General features: G+C 32.4%; 1 long non-coding RNA gene across 1 annotated transcript in view; it reads left to right on the top strand.

Moving 5' to 3' along the window:
• The window catches only part of LOC141585518 (uncharacterized), a 167,829-nt gene extending 156,011 nt beyond the window's left edge, over positions 1-11,818 (top strand). Inside the window, exons 4-5 of the long non-coding RNA XR_012519069.1 lie at positions 8,787-8,890; positions 11,006-11,818. This is a non-coding gene — a long non-coding RNA (uncharacterized LOC141585518). The remainder of the gene's footprint in view (positions 1-8,786; positions 8,891-11,005) is intronic.
• Positions 11,819-24,819: the final 13,001 nt, after the last annotated feature.

The raw sequence follows: 24,819 nt of genomic DNA, 5'->3' as shown, positions 1-24,819 counted from the left end.
ACTATAAAAACCCTAGAAGAAAACCTAGGCAAAACCATTCAGGACATAGGCATAGGCAAGGTCTTCATGACTAAAGCACCAAAAGCATTGGCAACAAAACCCAAAGTAGACAAATGGGATCTCATTAAACTCCAGAGCTTCTGCACAGCAAAAGACAAAATCACTAGCGTGAACCAGCAACCAATAGAATGGGCAAAAATGTTTTGTGGTCTACCCATATGACAAAGGGCTAATATCCAGAACCCACAAAGAACTAAAACAGGTTTACAAGATAAAAACAAACCTGTTCAAAAGTGGGTGAAGGACATGAACAGACACTTTTCAAAAGAAGACATATATGAGGCCAACAAACATATGAAAAAATGCTCATCATCACTGGTCATTAGAGAAATGCAGATCAAAATCACATTGAGATAGCATCTCATGCCAGTTAGAATGGTGATCATTAAAAAATCTGGAGACAACAGATGCTGGAGAGGATGTGGAGAAATAGGAACACTTTCACACTGTTGGTGAAAGTGTAAACTAGTTCAACCATTGTGGAAGACAGTGTGGCGATTCCTCAAGGTCCTAGAAATAGAAATTCCATTTGACCTAGCAATCCCATTAACTGGATATATATCCAAAGGATTATAAGCCATTCTGTTATAAAGAATGCACACATATGTTCATGGCAGCACTGTTTATAACAGCAAAGACCTGGAACCAACCCAAATGTCCATCGATGATAGACTGGACCAGGCAAATGTGGCACATATACACCATGGAGCACATATACACCATGGACCAGGAAAATGTGGCACATATACACCATGGAATACTATGCAGCCATAAACAATGATGAGTTTGTGTCCTTTGTAGGGACATGAATAAATTTGGAAACCATCATTCTCAGCACACTTACTCAAGAACAGAAAATCAAACACTGCATGTTCTCACTGGTAGGTGGGTGTTGAACAAGGAGAACACATGGACACAGGGAGGGGAGCATCACACACTGGGGTCAGTTGGGAGGGACTAGGAGAGGGACAGCAGAGGGTAGGGAGGTTGGGGAGGGATAACATGGGGAGAAATGTCAGATAGAGGTGATGGGGGATAGAGGCAGCAAACCACATGGCCTTGTATGTACCTATGCAACAATTCTGCATCATCTTCACATGTACCCCAGAATGTAAAGTATAATAAAATACATATATATATATATGTATATGATTCTATGACTTTGCTTTTATGAATAGTGCTGCAATAAACATACAAGTGTGGATGTCTTTTTAATATGGTGATTTCTTTTCCTTTGGATAAATTCATGGTAATGGGATTGCTGGATCAAATGGTAGGTCTATGTTTAGCTTTTTGAGAAATCTCCATACTGTTTTCCATAAAGGTTGTACAATTTACATGCCCACCAACAGCATAAAAGTATTCCATTTTCTCCATATTTTCACCGACATCTGTTGGTTTTTGACTTTTTAATAACGGCCATTTTGACTGATATGAGATGGTATTTCATTGTGGTTTCAATGCGCATTTCTCTGATGATTAGCAATATTGAGGATTTATTCATGTTTGTTGGCCTTTTATATGCCTTCTTTTGAGAAATGTCTCTCCTTCGCCCACTTTTTAATGGGGTTGATTTTTTTCTTGTTCTATTTGAATTCCTTGTAGATTCTGGATATTAATCCTTTGTCAGATATGTAATTTGCAAATATGTTCTCCTATTCGATAGATTTTCTGGTTACTCTGTTGAGTATTTCTTTTTCTGTGTGCCAGTATTTTCAGTTAAATTAAGACCTATTAATATATTTTTGTTTTTGTTGCATTTACTTTTGAGGTCTTAGTCATAAATTCTTTGTTTTGGCCAATGTTTGGAAAACTTTTTCATACTTTTTTCCTAGGATTTTTATGGCTTTATTTTGACATTTATGTCTTTAATCCATCTTGAGTCTTATGGTGAGAGACAGGAGTCTAGTCTCATTCTTCTGCATATGACTATCCGATTTTTTAAGCACCATTTATTAAATAGGGTGTCTTTTTCCCACTTTATTTTGTTTCTGTTGACTTTGTTGAATTTTTGTTGACTCTATTTGTTACAGGCATGTGGCTTTATTTTTGGGTTTTTTACTCTTTCCTATTGCTCTATGTGTCTGTTTTTCTACCAATGTCATACTCTTTGGGTTACTATAGCCTTGTAGTATAATTTGAAGTCAAGTAATGTGATTTCTCCAGCTTTGTTCTTTTTGCTTAGGATTGCTTTGGCTATTCCGATTCTTTGCTGGTTTCATATAAATTTTTGGATTATTTTTCTCTAATTCTGTGAAAAATGATGGTAATTTGATAGAAAGTGAATAGAATCTATAAATTGCTTTGGGTAGTATGGCCATTTTAATGATATTGATGTTTCCAATTAATAGGCATTCAATGTTTTACCATTTGTGTCATCTACAGTTTATTTTCTCAGTGCTTTGTAGTTTTCTTTGTAGAGATCTTTCATTTCCTATGTTAAGTTGACATTTTATTTACTCTTATTTTATCAGTGTTTACATGTCCTAGGTATGAATTTCTTTATAAATATTAACTCAATCTTCATAATTATTCTGTGATGCAGGTATGTTAGTCTCACTTAGAGTTGAGAGAACTCAGATATTGAGAGGATAAGTAATGAACCCAGGATCACAGAACTAGTAAGTAAAAAGTAAAGAAGCCCAATTTAAACTCAGGAATTCTGCTTTAGATACTGAACTTGAATTTTGGCCTGCCACATATATAAATATCAGGATGTGCGTAATAAAAATCATTGCAGGGTTGTTTTTTTTTTTTTTTTTAATGTTTTGATATCTAGGTTTTAGCCCTGTAGATTTTGGATTTAGTGAAACTGGGATAAGTCCCATGCATCTCTATTTGTAACAACATTTTAGAAATAATTTTGATGCTGGTGTTTTGTTGGCTACCCTTTGAGACAAACTGATTTTAAAATATAGGTTATATTCACCACTTTGGATTTCTTATTCTTGTTCCAGTTTATGTTTAGCCACAGTAATTTGTGTAACTTACTGATTAATACTACACCAGCACTCACTCTACTTCTAAATAGTGCAAGTTCAGAAACAAAGGTACTTATATGGCTCATGTTGTCATTTTCAATTATCGCTAAGGTCTGACCCTTCATGGATCCAACTCATTTAGGGATATTATTCATTATTCTTGAGTAATTAGTGAGCTAAATACTATATAAATTTTTATTAACTGTAATAGTCATGAATATCTCTTGTCTTGTTATGACTAAGATGTGTACCTTCTTGAGTCTTTGTATTCTTACATTAAAGTTTTTTTAAAACTTGATTCATGATGAACTAGGCTGAAAATTTCCTTTTGTTTTTCAAATGAACACTCCCTACTAGCACTACAATAGTTAATTAAGTATTCCCATTTTATAAAATATCTTTGAGTGTAATGACTGCTAGTATTTTGTTGAATATTCATTAACTATCCTTTCCTCACAGGGCATATAAATCCTCTGAAATGCAATACATATACACTTTAAACTTTGACATAAAATACTCATATTTCTAAGATAAAGGAGTTTTTCTTCTTTAAGCACTCTCTCAAATCATATATAATCAGGAACACTGGCAACATTGCTGCTGTGAGAAGGACAGAGAGAACATCAAGAAATCCAAATGAATTCAAACCCATTAAATGTAATGGTGTGGTAAATCTCAGTGTACCATCTGCTGCAGAACACTGACACACTCTTGGAATTCCACATCTTATTTACATAACAGATAAGAATGTGCTAGTAGATTTATATGGTGAATAAATACCCAGAGACAAAACTAAGTTTTTCCTATATTCACATCTGGAGATAACCACATCTCTATGAAATTTAATCTATTTCTGTTTAGCTATTCTATGTTAACGCTGAACATGCCACCTTATCCAAATGTTATCATCAATATTGTAATAAAAACTAATCAATTAAAGAAACAAAGAGTTCATATACAATGCAGTATAAAAATGTGAACATTTACTCGAAGAACTTTATCGCATTTATATTTACATGCATATTTAAGGAATAGGTCTGTAAGTCTATGGTAGATGCCTATTATATCTATGCTTTTAAAAAATAACTTGGTAGGTATTCTTTTAGAGAGAGGTTTGACTCATATTTACTCAAAAATACCTTAGGAGTTAGTATAGTGACTAAAATTACATTAAATTTATTGAAGTAATTAATCCCAGCACTTTTAAATCTATAATATTTAAATGATGCCCTACAAACTAAAGTTCTGAAAGAAACATAAAATCAAACTTTGAAGTAGAATTGTTTCTTGTCCCCAAATTCTATCTTCCTTTCTTCTTTTACTTTTACATAAAGATGCCCCTTAAATATACATGAATCGCAAAGCCTGTAGATGTTTTCACAAAACAGCCTACACATAATTATAAGACGACATAATCTATTTCTATATGTATCTTTTTCAGCAGCTAGAATTATTCAGCGAGGTATTTTGCGGGTTATGTATGTGTTCATCTGCTTTCCTTTAAAAATCTATTTTTTTCCTTCATTTAAAGGAAGTAAAGAGAATATTGATACTTTCCAGGATTGTATCTGAAAGATCATGATAAACCAAACTTTTTCTGAAGCCTTTTTTTCTGACTTTCATCACCAGCAATGTTGAATAACTAAGCACTTTTGCATTTACATTTGACAACCAGGATTTAATTAAACACAGTTCTCATCTCTTCAACTGCTCTTACCAAGCTGCAGAAGTTGAAGAGTGGTAACTGTTGATGATGGCAGTCCACCAAGTGGAAAATTATGCAAAGAAAATTGAGAAAGTAGGAAAAATGCCAGGCCTGGTGCCTTAGGGAAGGTGAAGAATATGAAAGTAAATACAGTACAGAGTGTTTTGGTTATTGCTGTTGGCACTCTTCTTGATTATGTAATTGACTTTGTAAATTGATATATTACATGTTTATTACTTATTATCAAATCACAGGAATAGGAAACAATTTTTTTCTTGAAAGAATGATGGCCCATTACACAAGTCCCAACAAGAATATATTTGGCTATGTAATTGACCACGGTGGTAAATTGAGCTAATTTCAATGTCGGCTTGTAAAGCAATATCTATCTGTGATTACCAATAGTCAGAGCCAAAGTTTTAGTATTATATTCACATATTTAACCTCATACACAGGGCCGTTTCTTTCTCATACAATTAGAATTTTGCTAAATGGGACAATTACCTATCTTGTAAGCAGAATCTGGACTCATAGTTTAAATATGAAACCATGGTATTCTACTGATACAAAAGTCCTACTGATACTCATAGTTTAAATACTGTTAAACAATGGCTAATTTTTAAAAATTAGCTTAACTTATTCAGCAAACTTCTAAAAATCTTAATTATTGTTTCAAAATATACTTTTGATTCTTACAATTATTATTAAGTATTCATGGACTGCAGAGATGCTGCAAAATACACAGCGACACAAAGTTGAAAAGGAAACATGTCTTTGCCCTCAAGGTGACTTCCAAATTAAAATGTTTATTTGAAAAACATGTGTAGTGGTTTAAAAGGTGGCCTGTCTGCTCATAAGCAAACAAACATGTTTATGTCTCGGCTTCTGTAAATGTGACAATTTTTTGAAAAAGCGACTTTGTAGATTAAACAAATTTGAGATGAGATAATCATGGATTAGAGTGGGGCCTAAGTTTAATGACTTGTCCACAAAACATGAGGGACACAGGAGAGAAGGGCATGCAAAGAAGAAAGCAAAGATTGGAATTGTGCAGCCCCAAGCCAAGGAACTCCTAGAGCCACAAGAAGCTGGAAAAGGCAAGGAAGGAAAGTCCCCTACAGTATTCAGGGGAAGCATGGCTCTGTCAACACCTTGATTTCAGGCTTCTGGTCTCCAGAATTGTGAGAAATTAAATATATGTTATTTTAGACCATGAAGTATGTAGTAATTTCTTATGACGGCCCTGGGAAAGTAACATGCTTCTATAAGCAGCATGCTTCTGTAACAAATATCCGAAAGTATGGAAGTGATTTGGAATTGGCTAATGGGTAGAGGCTGGAAGAATTTTTAAGCATATGATAGAAAAAGCCTAGATCACCTTGACCAGAGTGTAGGTAGTAACATAGAATTTAAAGACATTTCTGGAGAGGTCTTAGAAAGAAATAAGAAAAGCATATTTGGAAATTAGAGGTAAGGTGATCCTTGCTGTTAAGTGGAAGAAAGCAGATCAGTTGCTCTCTGCTGTGGAGTGGAATGCGGAAGCTGTAAGCAAGAGAACTGAATATTTTGCCAAGTAGCTCTCAAGCAGTGTTGAAAATAAAAATGAAGCCTAGTTTCTCTTTACTGCCTCTAGCAAAATGTAAGATAAAAGGAGGAAATTGAGGGAGAAATGTTAAGAAGAGGAACCAGCACTGTATGATCTGGGACATTCTTGATCTGTCCAGATGGCAAAAGATGCTAAAGTTAAGTTATTGACTGTTGAAAAGTGTGCTCTATAGAGAGGGCCAAAGCTGTGGCGAGAAAACATTTGCTGAAGAGAATGGATGTGTGATTCCTGTATTCACTCAGTCGTCTCAGTAGACTCCTGGAATAGGATAGGTGATTCAGAAACAATCTGTGAAGGACCTTCTTGTTTAGTGGCATGTATCTCTGTGAAATATAAAGGAGATCTATAAGGTTTGTAAGAATGTTGCATCAGGAGAAGTACTGCCCATTTGAGCTGAAGGAGACAAGAGTCGGGATGAAGTAAAGGAAGGCTATCAGATTTCTGGGATTGTACAGGAGTGAACTAACAGAGCTCCTTAGCTACAAACATAAGCTGTCCTTCAAAAAAAAAAAAAAAAAAAAGAATGAATGAATGATTCCAATGGCAGAACTGCTGTGAACATAGGCCATCTGGGCTTGTGGGTCTGATGTAGCCAGTGCAGAGGCCCCGTCTGACATGGGTGGAGCAGAAGTCACTGGGGCTGAGGAAGAGGCAAGAAGGGACAGATGCAGAGAACAGAGCTGCTGTGAGCCAAGAGGGTGGAGCCTTGAGCCACAGAGAAGTTAATCTCATGCCTTGAAACCTTGGCACATTCCTTGCTGGATTTCAAACTTTCTCAGTAACCTCTTTTTCCTTCCAATTTTTTCCTTTTGGAATTGGAATGCCTATTCAATGTTTGTTCCACCATGGATTTTTTTTTTTTTTTTTTTTTTGACAGAGTCTTGCTTTGTTGCCAGGCTGGAGTGCAGTGGTGCGATCTCGGCTCACTACAACCACCACCTCCCAGGTTCAAGCAATTCTCCTGCCTCAGCCTCCTGATAAGCTGGCACTGCAGGCGCACACCACCATGCCCAGCTAATGTTTTTATTTTAATAGAGACGGGGTTTCACTATGTTGGCCAGGATGGCCTCAATCTCTTGACCTCGTGATTCAACCGCCTTGGGCTCCCAAAGTGCTGGGATTACAGGTGTGAGCCACTGTGCCCAGCCCCCATTTTTGAAGAAGATAACGTGTGTTTTGATTTCACAGATTCACAAATGAAGAATGACTTTGCTCCAGGGTGGATTATACCCCGTCTCACCCATACCTGATTTAGATGGCTTTAAAATACAAGATATGAAACTTCTAAAACTGATGATATTTAGATGAAATTTTGGACTTGGAGCTGATGCTGTAATGGGTTGAGATATTGGGGATGTTGGGATAGTGTGAATGTATTCTGCACATGGGACAGATGTGAATTTGGGGGGCTAGAGGGAACCTACAACTTGAGTTGTGGTATCCTTCCCACTTTAATGACAATGTTCTTGTTGAGATCATTACATAACTCTATAATGCCAAATTCAAAAAGCATCTTTTTTCTTTAATGTTTGTCAGTTTTACAAGAAGAGTAGACCTAACTGATGACTCTTTCTGTTTTTCAATAATTTATATTATATTTATGTATATATTTTCTGATGAACAGAGTTGAAGAAAACTTAATGTGCCATGAATAGAAGATATTCTTTTATTCATGGTACATGGTTATTCTTAATGTTTGCGAAGCTGTTCTCTATTTCAATTCATTTCCATCTACATATCTGAGAAAATCTCTATTTCTATTGTTAAAACAGGCATTTACTCACCATGTATCTTTTAAATGTTTGTAATTTTGAGAAATATGTGGTGTCTGTGTGTATATTCTTTAAATGCACAAAAAATATATTGTGCTATGAGTTTATTCTATAGCATTCATTTTGGTTGTTTAACTTTTCTCGCTAACATTTTAAGATTTATCCATGTGGTTGAACATATTACTAATTTATTATCTTAAAATTATGTACTATGTTCTAAATAATTTATCCATCTGTTTTCACTTTTTATTTTGGTAATGAGCACCGACATTGCTTTCAAATTTTTACTACCACAAATAATGCTGTGATAAGCATCTCCACACTCCTTTTCTTATTATCTGTACACAGGTGTTTCTGGAGTATATATCCAAAAGTGAGTTGGCTAACAATTAAGGTAAATGAAGAGATTTTGATTAAGAGTAAAGGAATCTGTAGATAAATGTAGGAAGAATTTACCTTAAAAATATTGTGTTTAATCTGTGAACATGTTATATATCTATCCTATTACTTAAATATTTTTAAATTTATCTCAATAATAACATGTACTTTTTGGTAAAATGACATAGGTATTAGATTTATCTCTAGATATTAAATAATTTGTATGATAATATAAATTTTCTATTTTTAGAAATTTATTTTTGAAATGTTCTTTACTGTTACAGAGAAATAAAGTGGAAGATAGCCTCCACTGTTCCTATTTTACTATAAGTCTCTTGGGAGAAGGACTGACTCTTCAATCTCTGTTGTATCCAGCACACTAAACAGGGTATGTATGCTAAATAAAATTTTGTCAAATAAATGAATTAAAATTTTATAGGAGCACTTATATTTATACATTTAGAGAGCTTACTTCTAGGTTTTATTTTTGTTTCTTCTTGGCATCAGCCTCCTCTCATTCTTTTTTTTTTTTTTTAAGATGGAGTCTTCTACCATCACCCAGGCTGGAGTGCAATGGTGCAATCTTGACTCACTGCAACCTCTGCCTCCTGGTTCAAGCAATTCTCCTGCCTCAGCCTCCTGAGTAGCTGAGATTACAGGAAGCTGCCATCACACCAGGCTGATTTTTTTGTATTTTTGTAGAGACGGTATTTCACTATTTTGGCCAAGCTGGTCTTGAACTCCTGACCCCCTGATCTGCCCACCTTGGCCTCCCAAAGTGTTGGGATTACAGGAATGAGCAAGCCTCCTCTCATTCTAAAATGGATATGATATGGCCCAAATGAATAATACTATATTATTTGACCACGAATTGTTAGCCTCCACTCTCAATACAAAAAGTCAGTTATCTCCGATACTAAACACAAGTTAAAAATATTACACTTATGAATTGTTCATAAGACAAAAGCACAAATAAGGTCACAATTCTCAAAGTCTTATTTTCCCAACAGGGTAATTTTTTTTCAACTAAAAGAAATGTACTGTTATAGTTTACACCTGTAAGAAAGTTCAACAGAAGGAATCTAATAACTTACCCAAATTTCCATTTGATTTTAATAAACATTTTCACATAATCTAAGAAATAGAAAATTTAAACAAATTTGTCATGGGCATTAAATTGAGGCAATTTCTATGTGCTGATTCAGATAAAAGAGTTGGCCCCGTTCCTTCAGATGATGTATCTGCCAACCGTCAAATGTCAGGCTAGATGAGTTTGGAGCAGAGGAGAGGAAGAGCAGACTGGAAAAGAGAGACTCCTTCTGCTTACACTGTCACCTTTCAGCACTACCCATGCACTGTTGTCAGGAACCATCAGTGCATTTGGTCTAACATTCAGTCCAATCCTACCATCTGTACAGTTCAGTACACTTCTGCTGATTTAAAACTCAATGTAATAAGGAGGTTTTTGTTTGATGAAAAGGTGAATCATTGCATTCTTATTTCTACTATTCTTTATTTCTACAACAAATTAGTAAGCAGTAGTCAGCTGGCTTTCTAAGATATCTTTTGACATTTCATTAGATAAAATATTTTTCTAATGAGAAGAGCTTCTTAATGGTATCATATCATTTGACTTAAGATTTTGGAGAATAATACCATTTATGGTTTTGTATGTTGTGTTTTCTTTGATAATTTCTAACCTGCAAAAATTTTAATTTGTCAAGACTTCATTTTATTAACAAATGTGATGGAAATATGGAAAGCATTTCTGAAGTCAAACACATGATTAATGTGTCTGAAGACTTAGATATTTAATAAAATAATACCTAAAAAAACATAAACTACATTTTAGATATAAATCTTATATGATTGGCAAAATTCACACTCATTACCAAGATTGTGATCTAAAAATTGTAAATAGACTCCTTTCATTACATTTGATAATATAATACTGTATAAACCAAAATGATTATTTCTATTTTAATAAGACATTTGCCAGTGGGGAAATACTGATAGCAAAATACCTCTTTAAAGTTCAACATTAGCCTTTTTTTAACACTTCACATAGGACACATAAGAAATATTTGAAATCAATTACTTCTGGTTAGACAAAAATTTCAGGAAAATGGACTTACTATTTGAAATAGTTCTGAACTTATCAAATGTATGAAAATATAGTGAGACCCAAGGCAATATACAACTAACTTATGAAAATCTAGCGGCAATTTCTTGAGAAAGTGGTTATTGGCATTTAATATTACAAAATATTTATTCTTAGATAACATTTTGTTGTTGTGATGCAGACAACTATATCAACATACTTTCATCCAATAATATTAATTAATGAGTTCCTAAAGACAAATCCTAGACACTGTAGAAGATCTTGAATAATAAAATTACTTTTTGGTTTTACATTATGAAAACTCCATGAAATTGTGATCATTTCAAGTGTGAAGGAAGTCATTGACGCTATTCTCAAATGCATTTGTGGATCATTTGGTAGGGTCCGAGGCAGAGCAGGAAAGCAACATAAATTCAAGTTCCTGGAGAGAGTGTCTAGAACAGAGAACCCTGGCATCTAGAGGGTCCAGAAAACGGAAGACAGGAATGTGGCAAGCTAGGTAAAGTAAGGTAAGTAATGTTCTACATTTGGAATAGTAAGACATGAGTATAAAGCATAGAGGTGGTCCAGTGATTGGCTAAACATAGATACTGCATCAATTATAAGAGCAAAAAAAATAAGTAGTCAAGAAGGAAGTGAAAAACAGGAAAATTATAGGAGACAGATAAACAAAGCAATGAGGATGGTGGAAGGAGGCTCAGACAGGAAGGGGCTTAGACAGGATTTCTATTACTCCTGGGCCTTATGGACATGGGGCAATATTTCTAATGTATATTTTTGTTTATTAAAAAAAACATAGTTGTGTTTTACTGTTTCTAAAATGACATGCTACTTCAGTAATTAGAAATTATATAAAATATTGTCATTTCCCCCCATATGCATAGCTTTTAGAGAACCACAGAGGAAGCAGAAGGAAGAGAATGTCCACTCAGTCAGCCAGATGTGTTCAATGGAAAGATAGTCTAATAGAAACATAGTGATCTATGACAGCTAATTCACTCTCACTTCCAAAACAAACCCTTATATTTCATCCTTTAACGCCTTTTTTTAATTTATATTTCTTCAGCTTTTCTCTATATTATACATTATGGGGATATGCTGAAATTAAAATTGGATACTACTATAATCTATGTACTTTATAATACATAGATTTACTATTAAATTAAATGTTTTATAGTTCATTCATTTAATTTTTCTCTGGGTTCAGAAGTAACAAAGTTCGAAGTTATGTGCATATGTCTTTGAACTTAAGGTAGCTATATAAATATCACATTTTCTTCCTGTTCGCAAACAAATGCTGGTAATTCAAACAAAACCTCAATACTTCTGAATTTTGCATACATCATTTACTCTTCAAAAGTGTCAAACTCAGTAATAGATCAGACATTTCAGAGTTAGAAAGATTGGCAGAAGCAGTTTTGAAAAAGAGCATCCAAGATTTAGGAATATATTGGATCATGAGAAAGAAAACTAAGAAAAAATAATAAAGGTACCAGATTAAAAAGAGTTTTTGTTGTGATGGTGTTTGAAATTTCTCTATTTTTTTCCTACAACTTCAGGCAAGATTCCTGTCTTCAAACCTAACCATATAAATATCTCTTCTGTCTGAAAAGTATTTCAGAGCTTTTTTTGGAAATGTTTCAGTATTTTTAAAGTTTCACCACCTAAACATTTTGGACAATTCTACTTTATTTCTGAGACTTAGTTTGATTTTATTATGTTTCATTTTCATGGATAGGAACAATTTCTAGAAATACCTCAACAGATGTTTCTCCACATTCACTGCTTACCAATTACCAGGGATATAGAGTTGATAAAAAGTACTTTCTTTATTATTATTATTATTATTTATTTTTTATTTTTTTTGAGATGGAGTTTCGCTCTTGTTACCCAGGCTGGAGTGCAATGGTGCGATCTCGGCTCATCGTAACCTCCGCCTCCTGGGTTCAGGCAATTCTCCTGCCTCAGCCTCCTGAGTAGCTGGGATTACAGGCATGCACCACCATGCCCAGCTAATTTTTTGTATTTTTAGTAGAGACGGGGTTTCACCATGTTGACCACGTTGGTCTCGATCTCTTGACCTCGTGATCCACCCGCCTCGGCCTCCCAAAGTGCTGGGATTACAGGCTTGAGCCACCGCGCCCAGCCGATAAAAAGTACTTTCTCCTCCAATTGTCTGTGTTGTAATTATTCTACTATCACTATTAGAACAAGACTGTAAACTTGAGATTTCTTCTGAAGTGAGCCATTCAATATAGTGCTACTCAGCCATTTTATAGTATGAAAACAAATAAGGAAATTTGATCTCTTCTTTCCCAAAACATACAATATGAGCTTTCTTGACCACAAATATGCCTAACCAGTCATCCTAGTTAATATGTACTTTGTGATATTCTTATATGAATCAGAGAATAATCCATGTAGCTTGTACAATAGTTTTATCAATAAGCAGTAAATAGACTACAGCTGTTACTAATTTTATTCTGACTGGCATTTTCAAGTTCTACCTTTCCTTTCAAAAGTTTATGTTTCTTGGTTTGTACTTACTTCCTGGAGCACTCTGAGATACAACATACTTTTCTTTGCTGTTTAGTTTGCTTTTGGTTTGGTTCAATCAAATGAGAATTTAAACACTCATGTTTCCAGTTTTTAAATACAAATATTTCCAGTAAAAATGATATTCATGCAACAGAATCCAAATGAAATAAAAAGTATCTTTGGAATAACTAAAATTATCATGAAGTTCATAAAAGAATAGAAAGGTGAACATTTCTAAGAAGGTTTTGATAACAAAAATAACAAGCTAAGACTTGGCCTAGCAAATATCAAAACATAGTAAAAAGCTAGGATAATCATGACATCATAGGGATGGCACAGAAATAGACATATTTATCAATGGAACAAAATTAAATATAGAAACATTAAATCCTATACAGGAACTAAAGAAAATTCATGGGGTGTGGATCCATTGTTCTATAAATTGTGCTAAGCATCATTTACATTGACAAAAAAATAGATTAGACCATACTATACATTATGTACATATAACTTCTTGATGAGTTAAAGATGTGAAAAATACAAAGAAGGCTAAAAGAAAATAGAAAAAATAAAATTTGAAGAGACTTCATATCTTGGTTTGCCCTAAGAGCCTAGAAACCATAAAGTGAAAAATACATACATTTAATTACATAAATATAAAAAAACATATATTGGCAAAAAGTTATAATGAAATCAAAACAAAATTTACAGGTCAAGAAAAAAATGATTGCAAACAAGTATTAAGGAAAGAATTGATCCCCCTAACATACATAGTCCTCCTAAGATAGTAAGAAATGTAGGTAGTCCATCTTTTATTTAAAAAGTCCAAGAAAAAAAGCATGTATTTCACTGAAATAAGTCCAGACAGGCCAGGTGCGGTGGCTCAAGCCTGTAATCCCAGCACTTTGGGAGGCCAAGGCGGGTGGATCACGAGCTCAAGAGATCGAGACCATCCTGGTCAACATGATGAAACCCCGTCTCTACTAAAAATACAAAAATTAGCTGGGCATGGTGGCGCATGCCTGTAGTTCCAGCTACTAGGGAGGCTGAGGCAGGAGAATTGCTTGAACCCAGGAGGCGGAGGTTGCGGTGAGCCAAGATCGCGCCATTGCACTCCAGCCTGGGTAACAAGAGCGAAACCCCGTCTCAAAAAAAAAATAAATAAATAAGTCCAGACAAAAACATAGGAACAGATTATTATCAGTTCTCAAAAAATAAAGTTAAGATAACCAATCATTCATTCATTGGTTTGGCAAAACTAAAAATTAATGACATCCATTGTTGGTTAAATTTTAAGTATGAGAATAAATGTGATTATTACAAGATTTTTGGAAAGTAATTTTATATTTAAGTAGTTATAATTTAGTTTATAAATTTATAGATGTAAATTTAGTATTTAAATAATTTAAATAAATAGTACTTATAGCACTTAGCCTAGTTATCCTATTTCATACCGTTTATTAAATACAAATAAAATTACCAGGATTAAAAGATAAATATTTCAAGATATTTATTATAGCATTGTTATTAATATTAAAGACTTGGAATAATCTGAATTTTTTTCAAAATTGGAATGATTAAATTGCATTAAACTGATACCTTGATATAAATGTCACATTGATTAATTAGTATGTGGTTATTGCACAAATCAGATTAACATAGGTGTTACTTTGAAAGAAAATATAAAATATATATTTTAGCAAAAATTATAAAATGTATATATATAGTGTGTGTATATGCACATGTGTACAGCAATTGCACTTCCATAAATGTGGAAGTAATCTTTGTAAATGTTTTATATGCAAAATTAGTTACATGAAAATTCTTGTCAAACTGCTAATAGTGTTTATATTCGAGACTGGAAGAAGAAAATTATTAATTTTATTTTACACGCATCTACTTATCTTCAAATGTTACAATGAATTTTTTTGTAAGTTAGATCACTGAAAAGCAACAAGTATTTCTACTTTTTCATTTCAGTCAAATGTAACTTGCATAGTATGCTTATAACAATGTTCTGAATGTTAATATTTGCTTTTTACTTACTAAAAAACTGATTTTCAGAAAGGTTAAATGACATATACAACGACACATATCAGAAAGTGCTAGTGCCAAGACTCAGAACAAGTATACTTGTGGCTCCAAGTTAATGTACTTTCCCATTTATCCCATTATTTCTTGACTGTGTGTATGTAAATGTGTGTGTGAATGTTGAATTTTTCAGACTAACATGACTGGGTAATTTGAATTGAATATACATTGATTCAGTTCATGTTTCTTAATGTGTAGACCAAGAAATTGAGTAAAAGTCTTAGGTATCTCAGAGAATCACAAATGTGAGAGAAGTCATATTTGCTTAACCACTTTTTTATTTTTTATTTTATTTTATTTTATTTTATTTTTGTAGTCAAGAAAACCTGGAACCAAGAAGGGACAATTTTTCGGCTTAGCACAGTAGTAAAGAACAAGCGCTTTGGATTCAGGCAGCTCTAGCATCAGCTTCCAGCTGAGTCATTTATTAATAGTGGCATTCCCTGTTAAATATCTCTAAACTACTATCAACCATTCAAGCCAAAACACCAAAGATTTATCCTCTATTTTTTTCTTCCCTAAAACTTTACATCCAAACCATAATTAAGTCTTGCTAAAGTGAGTTCCAGAATATCTCTAATTAGACTATGCTCTCAATATCTACTGTAAATCCAAGCCACAATTATATTTTGCTTCATCTATTGCAATATCTTCCCTAAAATTTCACCCTTTTTCACTCTTGCCTTATCAGATTCATTCTCTGTAACACTGCCCTCTTTTTAAAATTTGCATAATATTAAGTCACTCTTCCTAAAAGACTTTTGTGGAGGATATGCTTTAGAAAAAAAATTACCTGCTTTACCATGATCCACAAAGCCCTCATGATCTGGTTTCTGCCTAAGGTCTGGCCTCATATCTCAAACCCACCCCTTAGTACAAAGTACATATGATTTTATTTAAGTTGCTCAGGTTTTCAATTTCCCTCTTGGTTCAGAGCCTTCCCCCTTTGCTTACCTGGGAGTCTTTTTCTTTTAGTCTTATAGCTGACACATTCTTATTATTTAAGTCTTAGATAAAACTTTATTTTCTCATAGTTCTGGAGGTCAGAAATCTGAAACGGGTTTACTCCACTAAAATCAAGGTGGGCAAGGCTGAATTTCTTCTCACTCTAGCAGAGAATCCATTCCCTTTTATTTTTTAGCATCTAGAAGCTATTCTGACAACCACATTCTTGATCACTGACCTTGTTTCCTTCTCCAAGTCTTGGTAAAAACCATATACTTTTTAAATTTTTCAGATATTGAGTCATCTCTGCTAATATACTCTTTTTATGTTTTCTTTTAAGTCCTTGAACACATTTTTAAGAATTGTTTTAAGGTTCTTATCTGCTAATTCCAATATCTGGGTCCTTCTGGAGTCTGATTGCTTATTTATCTTTCCTGTGAGAATATTCTCCTTTTTTTATACATGTAGTAGAATTGTACGTGAACTTCAGTAGCATGTTTAGAGACTGGATTCGTTTATCTTTCTCTGAAAAATGTTGACATTCGTTCTAGAAGAAAGTGTTGGCTAGCAATTGACCTTGTAGAACCCTAGTCTTACACTCCATGGGATGAGACTATTTGGGTTTTATCCTTATTCTCATTGTGAGTTCCTTACTACTGGCATTATTGATTTTCTTTCTAAAGTATATCCTTTCTGCAATTTCAACAGAAAGCTTAAGGTTTTTAATCTAATCTCTCTAACTTAGTGGGACTCAAACTCAACTACCCTGAGTTGAACTACCAGTAGTTTGATTTAAGCTACCTTGAGACTGTCATACCTGATATGCCCAACCTTGCCAGTTGAGAGGTGACATAGAGGAGATCCTGGGACAGCAGCTCCAGCTGAGCTCTCAGCTGAGAATGAGCATCAGTTTGACAACTATGTAAGTGAGACTCTTTTGGAAGTAGATCTTCCAGTCCCATTAAAGGTCTTCCAGTCCCATTAAAGGTCTTCCAGTCCCAGGTGACATTACATGGAGCAAAGATAATCTATTCCCACTGAGCCTTGCCCAACTTGTAGAATTTTGTTTTACCTTAAGTGTTTTCATTAAAAACTATACAATATGTCAATATATATTCACATATGTTATTCACACTTTTGAAAAAACACTGAACCACATAAATTTTTTAAAATAAAATTATTCATATGCTGAACACACAACTAACCACCCCAGATTAATTCCAGTAACAATACAGTGTATGTATTTTCACATGTCATACATATATATGTATATGTATAAACTCATATGTATTGATTTATAAGTGAAGTTATATAAGAAGTTTTAAAAAATATTTTCTACTACATATCTGTTAATTTCTACACATCTATCAATATAAATACATTTACTTTGTCTTGTTTAACTTTTGTGTTATGTTGTGTTATACTTTGTATTATGTATATGCCAGAACTTAAGAATGGGCATTTAGGTTATTTTTAACTCTGGGGGTCATCAATATTGCTATAATAAACTTCCTTATATGGATGCAAACACACACAGAAATATTTCTCTACAATAAATTTTTACACGTAGAAGTCATGTTAAAAAAATGTATACCTTTTAAAGTTTAATTGGACACTATAAGTTGCTGTTCATAAAGTCAATCATGTGTAACAGTCTTTTATATACTAAACCTTTACTAACACTAGCTTTGCAAATCTGAAACATAGTTTTGCCAATATTATAAGCCAAAGTGACATCTCATTGCCATTTCAGTTTTCGTTTTCCTGACATTTAGTCAGCTATGCATATTTTTTATATTTCATTGCCTATATGTATTTATTCTGTGACTTGATCATTCTTGAATTTTTTCCATTTTTGAATATATGGTTGTAATTTTTCTACTAATTTTTAAGATATCGTAGAAATGTTATTCATGGTAATTTTTTGTCGCATGTATATTTGAAGTATTTTCTCCAAATTTGTTGTATTTTGGTTAATGGTTTCTTTTATCATATAGCATTTTTAAAGTTTTGTGTAATAAATATCAACAAGTGTTGCCTCTTTTCACTCTGTTTATCATGGCAGTCAAAAAGTTCTTTCTATGCTTAAAGACATGGGGAATAGACATCCACCTCTTGATAGGAAGTGCTCATGTTCTGCAACAAAATGTGGTACCAGAAATATTGCTCTGGACATTTTATGAAAATACAGCCTGTCACAGGTTGCATTTCAAAACCTACTTTTAATTGACATACACACACACAAGTGTGTGTATGTATGTGTACATATGTATGTTTATGTATGTGTTTTACATATAACGTGTTATCTATACGCATATATATGCGTTATATATATAGATACAAAATGTGTGTCGATTCAAAGAGATACAAAGTGTGTGTGTGTGTGTGTAGATATAAAGAGAGGGAGAAAAATATAAAGATATAGATAATATATAGGTGTTATAAATATATATGGGTGTTATATATGTGTGTTATAAAAACAAGTATATATTATCCATATCTATATATTTTTCTACATATATAAAACACATGTATATAAACATATATGTGTATAGATACAAAGTGTGTGTATGTGTAGATATAAAGAGAGGGAGAAAATATATAAATATAGATAGATAAATATGGAAAGAAAAGTTCAAAATCATTTTCTTTCAGAACTTTGAAGGTATTGTTTCGTTTTCTCAATTCTGTTTTGCTAAGGGAAAAATCTGTTGCCACTTTGATTCTTGCTGCTTTGTAGAAAATCTGAGGGGTGTGCTTGTGTATGTGTGCGTGTGTGTGTTTGTGTGTGTGTGTATGAGTGTTTTATTGCTTGCTTGTTTTTCTCTACAGCATTTTATTATAATTGAATCATTATCTTCTTTGTTTTAAGATTTCACCACATTAAGTCTACTTGTTTGATTTTGTATCATATCTTAATAGAAGCTTTCAATGTGAAGATGCCTTCAACTCTGAAGCATTTCCTCCTCTCATTTGTATGTTCTTGCCTTTGGGAATGCACTTTCAATGGATAGTAGGTCTTCTCAATGTACCACCCATGTCTTCATCTCTCTTTGTGCTTTTGTGCTGCATGTTGAGCTGTGTCTTCTATTTTAATATCAAGATTCTATTGCCTTAAAAATTGTTGTACATAAAAATGTGAACCTGATAATGCAAGTCATTATCAGATTTTTGACTTACACAGATAATGACTATCATGTATAAGTCATTTTGGTAACTTTTCTAATCACACCAAATAACTAATGTACTCATTCTCTGTGTTGACACTTTGTGTGCTATAAAAATCTCTACATGAGTCTCAGGAACTACTGAATTGTAACTCTAAATCTTTCCCCAGATTACTTTGTAAAAAATGTTTTGGGTAAGTAAAATACATTTTTACTGTATATATAAACACAAACCAAAATGTTAAGTTCTATGAAATTTGAATATCACAGAGACATTCTGTGGAATAATGGCTCTTAATTCTTTAGCACAGTCTTTCAGCTCACTAATTGTATCTTCTGTTTTAATATTAATAATTCAATTACTTTTTACATAATTGAATTTTATATTTTAATAATCAGTTTCTTTTTATTACAGTTTATTCTTATTATTATTAATAGATAGTTTATCATACTGCTTCTATCTACAGTCACTATATTTATTTTAGTTTTCTATTTTCCCTTTTAACTCTGTTCTGTGGTAGCTATTTCTTATGCATATTTGTTAGGTCCCTTTATTTCATAGCATTATATATCCTCAAATGGTGGGTGATTTTAAATTACCTGTTCTTATTTTCTAATGAGTTTCTAATTTAAATAGCTAATTTCTTTAACTAAAATTTAAAATTTAAAAATCATTTTGCCTTTTTATAAGTTTTTTCTTGCATATATTCTTTTTTTAGTTTGTTCAGTTCTGGTTTTCTTATTAACCCAATTCCAACTATGTGCCATCTTATAAAAATTGCTCATCATTTTCGGTTTACATCTTTGGATTTATAATGTTTACAGATTAGAAGATTTCTATGCAATGTACCATTTTGGTCTAATCTCCACCAATTTTATAGCCTCTTGGCAAAATCTCTCATGTAAATTTTATATCTCTTTGTTATTTTTAAAATTCTACATTTCTATTGAAAATATGGTGACTCAAGTGTAGCATTATTGATATATTATTTGCATTCAAAGATGATATTTAATCCAGACAAGGTCATTTTTCTAGCTGTAAGAATTGGGTGAATTATTTGTTGTTTTATTTTCTGTGCTTCCAGATTTAAAATATAGACGTAATCTATTATAAAAATCCAGACCTATTTTCCTCATTGGATAATCTGCATGTCGAATTAAATGACAAAGTCAGATTCTACTACAGCGTATGATGGTGTATAAGGAAGTTACTAACATTTGATTCTTTCTGATAAATTTAAATCTCTTTGAGGGCAAGGATCATGTTTTAGTTTTCATGTGCATCTCATGTCTATGCCATGAGACAATGACAAACTTTTTCTTGTGTTTTGTACTTTTGCACAAGTCAATCCTTCTGCTTATAGTTTTCATATTCCTCCTCCCATAGCTAACTCCTATTCTTATCGAAGACCCAGTTAAAGGTATGCCCTTCATGGAATTTCTTCTCTGTTTCTCAACCACCCGCACTGTGCATCCTGTAGGCCAGACTCAGTGTTTCCTTCTACATGCTCTATTTTAGCCAAAGCACAGCTCAATCACTTAATTAACTACATTGCCTTATAAGTGTCTGTGTGATAAAACAGAGAGATTACGTACACTCCCAGAAGTCACACACTCAGTTTCAGGATCAATATTCAAACCCAGAAATTTCAGCTCCAAATTGTGAGCATTTAATACTATGCTTAAGTACAGGCTTAATAACACTAAATGAATATGCATCAGAAGAGTATAAAGCATACTGTGAATGCTAAAACAGATATCATAGCTGCTAAGCTATCCTATTTTGTGCATTCATTTGTAACATTTAATATAAAAAGTTCTATTTATACAAGTAAACTGGATAAAACCACATAATTTCTTCAGAGGTCTGTGGTAAATTTCCTTTGATATTTATGGATGAGTAAATGACTGTTTTAAATAATTTTTACCATTAAATTTAAGAAAGTATTTGGAACATGCTTTTCTTATTGAGACTAAATTTTACCATATCACTATTTTTTAATAATCAGTTACATTTGGATATTTAGCATCTCAATATAAAAAAAGTGCAGTTACATATTTGCAAATGCTTTCTTAAATATTATGTAAAAACAGTTTATTTTTTGAATGCATAGATATAATTAACCAAACTAGGATTGAGACTAGAGCATCATTCAATTTTATAACTCACTGGAAGAACTGCTTTTGTTTTGACCCTACATATAAATGCAAAATATCTAAATTTTAAAAATTTAATTGATTATATTTTTGTTTTAAAACTCTATATCTATAAATATTTGAGGTTAACTTTTATGTATTTTTTCAATAGGTTTTGCTTGGGAATGGCATATGTGAAAACACATGTAAATGTATTCTTTATTCTCATAAAAATTTAATAAGATAAACTTTTTAAAATACTGTCAAATACCCAGTTAAATAGATGTTAAATCAAATTTTTGCATCAGAAATATTCAGTAAATGAACAAACCAAGGCCTTAAAAAATGGCTTCCTACAGCACACACACAGAAAGTTAAATATAACCTTTTCTGTATACTAAGGTATTTCATTCCAGCCTTTCTAACTCCCTGTGCCTGGAAGTAATAATACTACATATCCCTAGGTTTATTTCACTTCCTTTTTTTCTCTTCTCAAACATTGTCGTAAAAATAAATGAATATTGTTCCACTGTGCATGCTTTTTACACTCCTCATGATGAGAATGGATTCATGATAACCCATTTATTTTCTTTTCTTCTAACAATCTTTGCAGCAGGAATGAGATGACTGAATTTTAATGCCTAATATGATCTTTGGAAGACTATAAACTTTTAATAGACTTTAAACATAAAGTGAGGGAAAAGATAAATAGAAAAGTCTGTGGTTTGATCCCAGGAAATCCATTAATTGTCCTCAGATTGTGTCAGACCATCCAGAATATTTTCTGAAAGCAATTGGTTCATTTTATTGCCAAATAAATTGTAATCGATGTTACTAACTTCTAACCAAATAAAAATCTAAATGAATGAGAAGAGACACAAGAACATAATTTCCTTAAGCGAGATAGCATCTAGGACATATCTCATTTTATTTCTTCTCTGTGCTATTTATTCCTGTTAGTTTTGTGTGATAAACACAACAGGTTTAAGATGACAAAGATTTTATTTCAGATTGTCCCTCCCTTTGAATCGTTCTTGAGTAACCATAAATTAACATAAGATCAGAAATATTCAACATTGCCTTTCATATCTCAGGGGCAAAATACTGACTACTTTCAGTGGTGTGCAAGCACAGAATTTAAGGCCTCCTTAGAGGGAACACTCTCTTCTGCAGTATCATCATTAGCAATGCTTCCTGTGTGATTTCAAATTTTTGTTCTCTATTCAAATGTTTTCAATAAAATTAGGCATTTTAATATTTATAGCTCTTTATATAAATCCATCTTGAAACCCTGAATGAAATGCACATGGGCTTCATAATGAGAAGAAAAAGAAAAAAGTACTTAGGCATTAATATTGTGCAAAGGTTTAAATCACATATAATTTGTTAATATCCCTTTGACTTCTTTTTAAAAATAAAAAAAAATGAAAATTTTTATGACATAAAAGCAAAGCAAAAAATATATCTCTTGATGTGACAAAATACTATGAATTATTTTTCTAAAATTGTGTCTTCTCTAGTGCAGAGAAGAAAACAAAACAGTTTAAAAAATTAGTTGGTATTGCCACAATATACGCAACCCCCTGAGCTTTGCCTTTTAAATCAGCATTCTGCTGTTAAATAATAAAAGAAAAGTCCCATTATTTTCCCAGCTTCACTTTGCTTTAAGTGATTGATGTAGAATTTTACTGCCATCCAATGGCAGCCACCTAATATAGCTCAAGTAAATGTCTAAAGCTTTTTGATCAAATTGCAGTCTAGGGAATTTAACTTACGTAGTACACTCTGAACTTACATCAATACATCTCTGTTTGTTACACAGTGAGAAAGAAATATGACTACAGTTTCAATTTATTGTTCGTTCTCCAAATTCAATTTAACAGTGAATTACTAATATTGCTGAACATAATTACCTAAATGAATAAATCAACCTAGGCTACTCACTAGAGAGAACATTAGAGCATAATATTAATTTTTACATGCACCTCATCATATTAGTTTAAAAGGTTTCTTTTTACAACTAACAGTCTTTTCCTACCAGGCAAAATAGCCTTTATTAAAAGACTGTTCTCAGCTTTGCTTCTGTTATTTGGAAAGCATTTGAATATTTTTACCTGCTAGTGTACATCATATAATTTCTGATTAACATTAAATTGCATACTGTTTTAATTATAATCTTCTTTCCTAAATGATTGAGTATTTAGATCATTTCTCAAAAAGGCAAAATAAAAATTATGTCTGATTGATATGAATGAGTTTGTGCTTAAAATATTCAAGCTTAGTTATTTAAAATTCCTGATTTGAGTTACAAGAGTTGATAGGTAATAACCTAATTTTACTTTTCATTAACATTAACTAAAATATAATATATTTGAAATTATAGGTAATTGCTATGACAAAATTATTTTATTTCAGTAAAACTTCAGGAAAAGTATATTTTATGATTTATTTATATATAAAGACATTTTGCCAAAATATTAAGTTTAATTCAGTAATTAATTATTTTAAATACAGGAAAATTCAGATAAGCTATCTGGCCTATAATATGAAAAGTCTTTCCAATGTTATTTTATTCAGCTGAATTTTTAAGTGTGTGTGTGTGTGTGTATGTGTGTGTGTGTGTGTCTGTGTGTGTAAAAATAGCCTCAGGCTTGAAATACATTTTGTACTCTTGAACATCTGAGACCAATAATTCAATGGAATTGAAACACAGTAATATATTTATTTTAACTTATTTTAAATTAAAATATTTAATTCAAACTTTTTTTTTCAGTTAAAAGCTCACATATTATTGTTTTTCTAAAAGATTCCCAAATTAAATCCAAAATATTTTCTTAGAAAAATTCAGACAAGACTTCATACTGTGAAAGATTTTGTAAAGGAGCTTAAAACAATTGTAGGAATTTTGAATGGAAAGAGATAAACTGACCATTTGCTGATGTTAGATGGAATTTGAAGACTAGATGTATACAGAATAAAGGAAGAGGTAGCCATGCCTTTGTGCCTATAGTAAATTTGATTTCTGTTTCACATATTTAAAAATTACACCATCATTTAAATCCTCCTATCTAACCAGATGATTTTGGTGTGAAATCCTGGAATCTCAGTTTTAATAATGTTTATGAAAGAAGTCTACATTTCACTCTGTCTCGTCTCCCTTATTTATAGATTAGAAACTAAACGTCAAATAACGTCAATAGAAAAAGCAATTGCTTAGTTTGAGATAAACAAAATCCCATCGAAAGTTTAATTCTACCTATGCTATATTTTGTGACATATATTTAAATAGTATGAACTTATATACTATATATGCATATG

This window comes from Saimiri boliviensis, chromosome 9 (genome assembly GCF_048565385.1).
Source record: "Saimiri boliviensis isolate mSaiBol1 chromosome 9, mSaiBol1.pri, whole genome shotgun sequence".
Classification (NCBI taxonomy): domain Eukaryota; kingdom Metazoa; phylum Chordata; class Mammalia; order Primates; family Cebidae; genus Saimiri; species Saimiri boliviensis.
This window is presented reverse-complemented; position numbering and strand designations above follow the sequence as displayed.